A 9,989-nucleotide genomic window follows, 5' to 3' on the forward strand; every position below is an offset into this window, starting at 1 on the left:
TGGGTCTTTTACCAAAATAATCGCAAATAAGGTACTCCTGGGGAGATTATAAGATTATCTTAATCTGGACTTTAGATTATATAATCTGAACTCATAATCTAGTTGTTTGTTTATCTAATGGATTATTTGCGCCAGATTATATAATCTGGAGAGATTATAATCTAAAACAAACAGGGCCTGAGTCACAAATATTTATTGCCTATAAACGGCTCGTGGAGCACCGTCTTTTCCTTTCTAAATTATATAAGTTGGATTACGGTGAAGTAATACTAGGATAAAATATTATTTTGGATTCATAAATAAGATAAAATAAGCTACATAATGATATCTTAATTTCAACTTATTTATAGTTCTAAAGTAATATTTTATCCTTCTACTCTTTTACTATAATACAAATTATATAATTTAGAAGGGAAATGAACAAGCCCTTACACTCCTAGTAAAGCTTCAACACCAAGCAAATTATCAGATGCTTTAATCTTTATGGATACATTATGAACGCTGCACAGCCAGCCTTAGACATCTAAAATCCAACAAATATATAGTTCCTTTCCTTCCATTATTATTATTATTATTATTATTATTATTATTATTATTATTATTATTATTATTATTATTATTATTATTATTATTATCGTTATTTCTATAGTAAAAATTGTGCACCATGCCGTGCAGGGAGTTTGCCACGTCACTTCTTTCTTCTCAGCCGTTGGATACCAAATGGAGTACAGAAAATTGTCCATATCGCCTTTTAATAGAGTCTATTGGATGCCTTTTGAACGGTGCATACTCTGCCTTTTTTTCCTCTCACATCCTCCCGTAAGTTCCAGAGAAGACTGGGCATTGGACACTCCGACCAATAAGAAATCCTCCCGTAAGTTCCAGAGAAGGCTGGGCATTGGACACTCCGGCCAATAAGAAAACGGGCAAAAGAAAGAAAAGGGAAGGAAAGCAACGTGAGAGGCACGCCCTCGCTCCTGGCAGCCGAGAACGCGTCTACTGCTCCTGACGGCTAGGTTTCCATCCTCCTCTCCTCAGTCTCTCGATCTTGCTCTTCTTAGGTCCTGTGACAACAAATCTCTCTATCCGCATCGTCGTTCTTAGGCGCCGTCGTGAACGCTACTTCTCTTGCAGGTAACAACCCTAAGTTCTTGATGTTCGATATCTTCCATATTTTCCTTTTTTTCCTCCTCCATACTTCTTAGCCTTCTCCAGCGCCGTCGCGACTGATTTTCAATACTGTATTTCCTTTATTCGGTAATTTTTCTATATTGCAGTTCATTTGTTCGATAACTGTGGAGGTTCCCAATCGCATATTCCGCTCCTACGAAACGACGTCGTTCTCTATCACCGTTGTCGACGCTATTGCTGCAGCAAGTGAACGACAAAGGTGACAAATCCTACAGAATCCTTTTTTACATAGTTAGAAAATGAAAAAAAATAAAAAATAAAAGAAAGAAATATGATAGGACACGCCCTCGCTCCATGAAACCAATGACGCGTCCGTGGCTAGATTTCCATCCTCCTCTCCTCATGTTATCGACCTTGCTCTTCTAAATGTGCTAACAAACTGTTCAGCTCAGTATTTATCTCACTTCTGTTCTAATCCATTTTTGCTGACTACGTACTGCTGTCTATACGAAGACAACCCATAAATGCACACAACTATTAGCTAGAAACTATTTAATTAAGTGGTCGCTTGCCATTTTCTACATGCTGCTATTTTTGCTACTCCATTTGTCAATTGACTAAATCAGTAATCAAACCAAATTTTCTTTATATGGTATTGATTTACTTCCCTATTTTTTTATATGCTGTTGTTTCACTGCTTCATTTGCGATTAGTGATCAAATGAAATTCTCTACATACTGCTATTTTATTTCTCTGTTTGTGACACAAAACCATATTTTATTTAGTTCATGCTACTTGAATTTAGGTGTAAATTCTTCCGCTTAGTTTTTCAATGCACTCCTGTCCTAAATCCCATTTACTGATTACTTACTATTGTTTCAAAGAGAACAACCCACATTTTTTTACATAGTATTGTTTTACTTCTCTATTTTTTATATGCTGTTGTTTCACTACTCAATTTGTGATTAGTCATCAAATGACATTTCCTACATAGTGCTATTTTATTTCTATGTTTGTGACAAAAAACCATGCTTTTATTTCATTTGTGCTATTTAGATTTAGGTGTAAATTCTTGAGCTTGTGTAAATTCTTCATATTAATTGTCATTGCACTCCTGTCTTAAATCTCATTTACTGATTACTTACTACTGTTTCAAAGTCAGTTGTTGAATGTCATTTTTTTCCTTACATGTTATTGTTTTGCTTACACATCCAAAAATTGTTCAATTCATTGGTACAATGACATTTTCTAGGTGGTGCTATTTTACTTCTTCATTTGTACATTTAGTTTCCATTCTGTATATGGTAGATGGTACTATTTTGCTTCTCTATTTGTAAGTTGAAAATATCGTTATATTTTGCTGATGGCATATAAAGCCGTATACTCATTATTTAAAAGTGACCAGTTATTGCTGTTACTGCATCGAGATCATTCTTTTGTTTGTACCGGCCTATTATTGTTTGGGACCAAGGTTTCCGATACAACTGCGTTTCTATATTTTACACTTGCTACTAGAAACTGTTGTGCTCCTTCCTAAGTAAGTTCGAAGCGCTATATCTTCCATTCACACCATTTGGGCTTCAAATCAACATACATTTCAAAAGTGAACTGTTTTTTGTTACTGTATCGAGAACTTTTTGGTTTGTATCGGCCCATTATTGTTTGGGACTGATGTTTACAATACAACCATTTTCTATATTTTAAAATTGCTAAGAGAACTCTTTTACTCTTCCTAAGTAAGTTTGAAGTGCTATCTCTTCCGTTGACAACGTTTTGGGCTTCAATGCAATCTATTTACAGTCCTCATTTGTATCTGTTGCTCTATACAAGGAATCTTTGTTCTCCAGAATATATGCATATTGTTTTTTTGGAGACTTTACTCTATCCTCACCATGGCAATTTGAAAATCTACAAACTGTATACAATACATTGTTAGTGACTTGAAATATGTGCTGGAAGATCTCTTTACAGCAAGCCTGTTCAGCAGATTAAAAAAAGGATTTACTGAATACGCATGCTCCAAACTCAAGTATTGAATACATTAAGAATATACAATTGTTATTATTCTAATAACTCAAGATCTCTTATGCTCAATACAAGAGACGTCAACTTTTCCAAAGAATATACAGTTGTTACTATTCTAATAACTAAATTACATAACTCCTTTACTGTGGGTTTATTCAGTTACAATCCTTTTAAGTATGAATGTGAAGTTTAAATATTAGTAGCAGATTATTCACACATTGAATTATATGAATATTGATTCCTTTACTATTTATTTTCACATCAAGGAATTCCTACTGACCTACACTTCTACATCCCACAAATGTTGAAGGAAACATTTTTGGTTGTCTACAGGTATATTCCATTCTCTTTTCCTTTTATTGAAATCATTTACAACTATGTACCCTTTCTTTAATAAACTTCTAATACTACAGTTATACCGTTACTTCATTTTTTTCTTTTCCCAAACTACCACAACTAGGCATTAACTACAAATATTTTTATTTAATATGATTAGGAAACAACCTATGATGTGAAGGCACGAACTGCCAGTATTTTTATTTAATATGATTAGGAAACAACCTATGATGTGAAGGCACGAACTGCCATTATTTTACATTCGCACCTAAAGCAAGAAAAAATATCTTTTTTCTGTTTTATTGTTTGTCCACCTGAAACAACAGTACACTAATACTAATACAAAACCCATTCTGTTTTAAAAAGAAAATGAGCGGTTCATCCCCGAATCCAAATGATAGCTCTGTCAATATGTCATCCAATGGAGAAGGAGCCAACCCAAATTATCAAATAACACTTGTAAATACATAGAGTCCGAAAAGAAATAGATACAGTAAGTAATTTAGTTTAATTTTATAAAAAATTACTCACAGTTTCCAATTCAGGATACTCCATACTAAATTGTAACATACAACTTAATCGATAGGTCCTTATGATGCATCTCCTCCGGTAATGGATAAAAAGGAGGCTCGTCAAGCTCGAAAACGTATTTTAAATCAGCATAGACTAGTCTCAATAGGTACAACAAATGTACACATTTATTTATTTTCACCATAAATCGAAGTACACGATAGCCTAACTCATAAATAAATTATGCAGGCCCACCACGTAATATACCAATGGAAATGCAATGCGGCTACTTTAACAATGAGTACATAAACGCGCTTAAAGGTTAGTGAAAAAGATCTATTCCATGTTACTGCATTACGACATCAGACACATCTTTCTTTCACCATAATCAGCCACTAACGCAATATTCTCCTGAATAATCTATCCCTGCCCCACTATGATTAGTTTCATACAAAGATAGATCTTTCTATGGAACACCAGATTTCGAATGTCGATATTGCAAGGCAGTCTTCTGGTATCGTGAAAGAGCTCGTGGTAAACATATTGATGGATCTATACTATACAACAATTGTTGCAAGGGTGGTAAAATAGCAATACCACCATACAAACCACATCCTGAACCATTGGCTACACTGGCTAGATTTGATGGGGATTCAATATCTAAGAAGTTCATGCGCAACATAAGACAATACAATTGTCTATTTGCTTTCACTTCAATGGGAGCTAACATTGATAACAATGTCAATGATGGTCGTGGGCCACCTCTGTTTAAAATATGTGGACAAGTTCTGAAAGGGAAATAGGCTTTAAACCTTTTCCTAAATGATTTTGGTGGTTGAATGTCCAACACAAACAATTGGACTAATTAGTTTGCTCTAGATTATATGTTCTACAGGTGCCAAAGATTCAACTCAAAACCAATAAAAAGAACAAGACAAGGTTCAAAAGAAAGGAGCAAAGAGAAACCGAAGTGCTCCCTGGTATGGCGCACCGGACTGTCCGGTGTGCCACCGGACAGTGTCCGGTGCACCACCGGACCGTGTCCGGTGCACCAGGGAGGATTGCCTTCAAACTCTTCACCTTCGGGTTTCTCAGGCGCAGCCCACTATAATTCACCGGACTGTCCGGTGCACCACCGGACAGGTGCTCCAGAGTGAAGCGGCTCTGAACTGGCCAGCTTCGGGAAAGTAGGAGGTCGCTCCGCTAAAATTCACTGGACTGTCCGGTGTGCCAGCGGAGCAACGGTCATCTGCGCGCAACGGTCGACTCTGCAAAGTGTACAGTTGAATTCAGAGTGTCAGAGCAGAAGTCAGAGGGGCACCGGACTGTCCGGTGCTGCACCGGACTGTCCGGTGCCACATGAGGACAAAGCCTCCAACGGTCGACCAGCTCCAATCTCAACGGATAGGATGACGTGGTCGGCGCACCGGACATGTCCGGTGTGCACCGGACTGTCCGGTGCGCCCATCGCCAGCAGCTTCTCCATCGGCTACAAAATTGGATGGTGGCTATAAATACCACCCCAACCGGCCACTTCAAGGTGTGGGAGCCCAAGCAACATTCCAAGTCATCTAGTTGACATACTCAAGCCCTCCCAACCACATATATTCATTGATCCATCCTATACACAAGATTTAGTCCACTACAACCAACACAAGTGCCACAAAAGAGAGAGCAAGCAATTGAGAGCTACTCAATTGAGTTTAGCCCTAGCGCCTTGTGAGATTCATTGAGAGATAGTGTGTGCTACATCCTTGTGTTCATTTGTGCGTGGAGTATTGACTCCCATCGAACTTCCTCCAAAGTTTTGGAGGCTTGTAAAAGCTAGCAAGAGACACCAAAGAGTGTGGTGGTCCTTGTGGGATCGAGAGTGATCCTTGAGAAGAAGAAGAGCTCACCGATCCTTGTGTGATCGGGGGAGAGAAGGAAAGGGTTGAAAAAGACCCGTCCTTAAGTGGACTCCTCAACGGGGACTAGGCCTTCGAGGGCCGAACCTCGATAAAACAAATCACCCGTGTCCATTGTGTTTATTGCTTGTGATTTGTTTGTTTTCCCTTGCTCTAAGTTTTCTTGCACCATTATTTGCTAATATCATTTGGTGTTGCTTCAAGTTAAATTCCCATTTAGTGAAGCAACACGTTGCAAGAAAGAACTTGACCTAGTGCTCTTCTCATCTAAGGCTTCTTGCTTTGTTATTCTATAACTTATTAATTGTATTGATTTATCACTCCCACATTATTTAGCAATACTCTTTTCAAGCAAGAACTTAGTTTGTATACTCCTATTTTTGTATATCTTGTTCTAACCACTACTCAAGGGATCTAGTTGGGGGATAAAGTTTTAATTTTCAGGTTTCGCCTATCCACCCCCCTCTAGGCGACTTTCAATTGGTATCAGAGCTAGGCACTTCATCTTGAGTCTAACAACTCGAAGTGATGGCTCGTAGAAGATCCCAAAAGAACAAGAAGACTCCTCCATCGAACGTGTAACGCCCTGAATTTGGGGGTAGGATTTTTTCTTCTTTTCTCTCACCAAATTCGGGCGTTACTCTCTTTTCTCTTTCCCCGTTTGCTCCTTCTTCCCAATTTTCAAACCAGTATAGCGGCATGTGTCCGTGTCATGTATAAACCAAAACCTAAGTGTCATGGGTGTTGCATCATGCCGAAGCACATTTCTTTGTCTGATGATGAGTGTTCGTCTCGTTCCGTTCCGGATTTCGGTTCGCGATTTAATTCCGTTTAGTGGTCGCGCTCGTCGTGGGTTTTCGATCCGTGAAGTGGCCCGGCCCAGCCCAATCTAGTCCAGCCCAGCCGGCCCGGCCCGCCCCGGCCTGCGCGCCCCTGGCGCCCAAAACCCCCCCCCCCTGCGCCCCATCCCCTCTCTCTCCCTCATTTGGATCTCCCGCGCAACAACCTCTCCTCTCCCTCTTCCACCTCTCTCTCCCCGTGGTGCCCTAGGATTTGGAGACGGCGATCACCGGATTTTGGACCCCGAGGTGAGCTCCCCTCCCCTCCCCTTCTCCTCTCTCTCTCTCTCTCTCCCTCCTCTTCTCCCCCGCGCGCGCACCCTCCCTCTTCCCCCTGCCCGCGCCCGACCCCGTCCCTGCCCGGCGCGGCGGCGCCCCTGCCCGCCCGCTCGGCCCCTCCCGCGGCGGCGCCCCTGCCCGCCCGCTCGGCCCCTCCCCGCGGCGGCGCCCCTGCCCGCCCGCTCGGCCCCTCCCGCGGCGGCGCTCGGCGCCCGCCCCCGGCTCGCCCGCCCGGCCTCCCTCCCGCGGCGGCGCTCGGCTCCCCGTCCCCGGCCTCCCCCCCCGCTCGACCCCTCCCCGGCGCGGCGGCGCCCGCCCCCTGCCCCTCCCCGCGGCGGCGATCCCGCCCGCCCCCTGCCCGGCCCCGCGTGGCGGCGCCCGCCCTCCCCTGGCCCGCGGCGGCGCTCGCCCGCCCCTGCTCGCCCGCGGCGGCGCCCGCTCGCCCGTGCCCGCCCGGCGGCGCTCCCCGCCCCTCCCCCGCGCGCGGTGGCGATCCCGCCACCCAGCTCGGCCGCCATGGACGGCTCGGCCGCCCCCGCACCCTGCCCGGCCCGGCCGCCCCTGGCCGGTTCAACCGCCCCCCTGGCCGGTTCAACCGCCCTGGCCCCAGCTCGCCCGCCCGTTCCCCCGTCCCGGCCTCGCCCGACCGTATCTTCGCTCGCCCGCGCTCGCGGTGATTATTCGTTAGTTAGCGTGTTGCGTCGCGCGCTTCGCCGCGCGACGGATTTGTCTAAATTCAGATTCTATCTTGTGTTGCGTCGTGCGCTTCGTCGCGCGACGATCCATTTTTGTTTCAGGTTGTTTAAGGTGTAACGCCGCGTGTGTATTCACGCGACGTTCCACTTTGAACTCAGTTTAGTCGACGTATGCCGTCGTGCGCTTCGTCGCGCGACGCTTAACGTCTCCTCGTAACTAAGGCGAAGTGTCTCGTGTCTACATTAAATTTCCTTCCATTAAGCGAGTAGTTAATTTATAATCATGTAACGTGATCGTTTCTCGACTGTATTTTCCTCTTTCTCTCTTAACCGTACTCGCGAGCCCGCGTAGAACGTCTGTTTACTTATTGCATTCTATTGTATGGTGTACTGTTCTTTTGTATTAAATATGTGGATGTATGTATGTTTGCGCTCGCATAGAGAACGATCCGATTGAAGAGCCCGAGGAACTCGCAGGAGAAGCCCCTGAGCAGCAGTCGGTTGGTGGAGGCAAGTGTCCCTTGACCTATCTATGTCCTATTCATTCTTTAATTCACCTCCCGCTTTACACATTTATGCCTAAGGATTGACTAGCTTTTGTTATCCCTGTCCTTGATTACCTATTTGGGTTGGATTATTACTGTTTAGCTTTATGCTATTGCTCAAACTCTAATCAATGAACATGATGAGATTATCTATGATACGCTGTTTTCCCTTCTCTTATTATGATGTTGTACTTGTGACCTTCAAGGGGGCTCGAGCGGTTTCTCGAGTGCCTCTCCGTAAGGACCTGTTCTATGGATGACCGCCCGGGAAAACAGTGCAACCATGAGGGTAGAATGGGGTGCCCTTAGCTGAATAATTAGAGGATCCGGGGTGTAGTTCACTTAGCCGTCGTGCCGTCAATGGGGCTCGGTGTATGCGGCTCGCTCTGCCAAGGTTGATTTGTCCCTTGGGGAGGAGTGCGGTACATTTAGGAAACCTAACGGGTGGCTACAGCCCCGGGGAATCTTTGTAAAGGCTACGTAGTGATGCCCTGCTGGGTCACCTTGGTAGTGATCAATGGAGAGTCATGATCTCCGGGCAGAATGGGAATCACGGCTTGTGGGTAAAGTGCACAACCTCTGCAGAGTGTTTGAAAACTGATATATCAGCCGTGCTCGCGGTTATGAGCGGCCAAGGGAGCTCCAGTGATTAGTGGTGCTTGATCAGAGACATTGTGGTACAGGTGGCTATGAGATCGATGGTTTTGGTTATGACTATGGTGCTGGTAAGTGGTATTCTTTCCGTTTGGAAAGGGTACATCGGGTTAATAACTTGGGTTAATGCTAAAACTTGGCTTTCTACTAGTAAATAATAATCTGACCAACTAAAAGCAACTGCTTGACTTATCCCCACATAAAGCTAGTCCACTACAGCCAAACAGGATACTTGCTGAGTATGTTGATGTGTACTCACCCTTGCTCTACACACCAAACCCCCCCCCAGGTTGTCAGCATTGCAACCACTGCTCAGGCGAAGATGAAGCTGTGGAAGGAGACTTCCAGGAGTTCCAAGACTACGACGAGTTCTAGGTGTGGGTTAGCGGCAACCCCCAGTCGGCTGCCTGTGAAGGCCGCGGTTATCTACGTTTCTTTTCCGCACTTTGATTTATTGTAAGAACTATATGGACGTCTCAGACGTACGATGTAATCGACTATTATTCCCTTTTAATACTATTTTGAGCACTGTGTGATGATGTCCATGTTATGTAACTGCTGTGTACGTGAATAACTGATCCTGGCACGTACATGGTTTGCATTCGGTTTGCCTTCTAAAACCGGGTGTGACATAAGTGGTATCAGAGCCGTGCTGACTGTAGGACCGCTAACCTAGAGTAGAATGGTCGTTCTAAGGACTATAGACCTCTGTCTCTGCCTTGACTTTGATATCCCTTCAAAAGTTGGTCATACCGACCGAACCTATGTTCTACTATACATTATACCTTGCTGAAAATCATGTTTTATTCTAATCCTTCATTCACTTATGATTCATTATTTGCTGGTCATATTGATTCTGTTCTCACCCTTTTGCTTGCGATGTCTTTTGTAGATGGCTCGACTTAGACACACTGCACGAAAGTCAGTCATCCCCTTCTTACCCTCCCGCCTTGCTGAGCGTCCGCTTCGCCGTCCCGTGGCCGGACAGTCCAGCCACTTGGAGAGACTGCACCACCGCCTGCATGAGGAGCAGGAACGTCGACGACAGGAGCAGCAGGGCTCTTCTTT

At 44.2% G+C, this 9,989-nt stretch overlaps 1 long non-coding RNA gene across 2 annotated transcripts; it reads left to right on the top strand.

Annotated features, from left to right (window-relative positions):
• Positions 1 to 907: 907 nt before the first annotated feature.
• On the top strand, positions 908 to 9,464 carry LOC103627362 (uncharacterized). 2 transcript variants are annotated; one of them, XR_002748283.2, is made up of 4 exons: positions 908 to 1,134; positions 1,278 to 1,390; positions 3,423 to 3,489; positions 9,211 to 9,464. It is a non-coding gene; the product is annotated as an uncharacterized lncRNA (long non-coding RNA). The 2 variants fall into 2 exon arrangements; XR_002262063.3 differs by lacking the exon at positions 9,211 to 9,464 and adding an exon at positions 4,252 to 4,770.
• Positions 9,465 to 9,989: the final 525 nt, after the last annotated feature.

Source organism: Zea mays, chromosome 5 (assembly GCF_902167145.1).
Source record: "Zea mays cultivar B73 chromosome 5, Zm-B73-REFERENCE-NAM-5.0, whole genome shotgun sequence".
NCBI lineage: Eukaryota > Viridiplantae > Streptophyta > Magnoliopsida > Poales > Poaceae > Zea > Zea mays.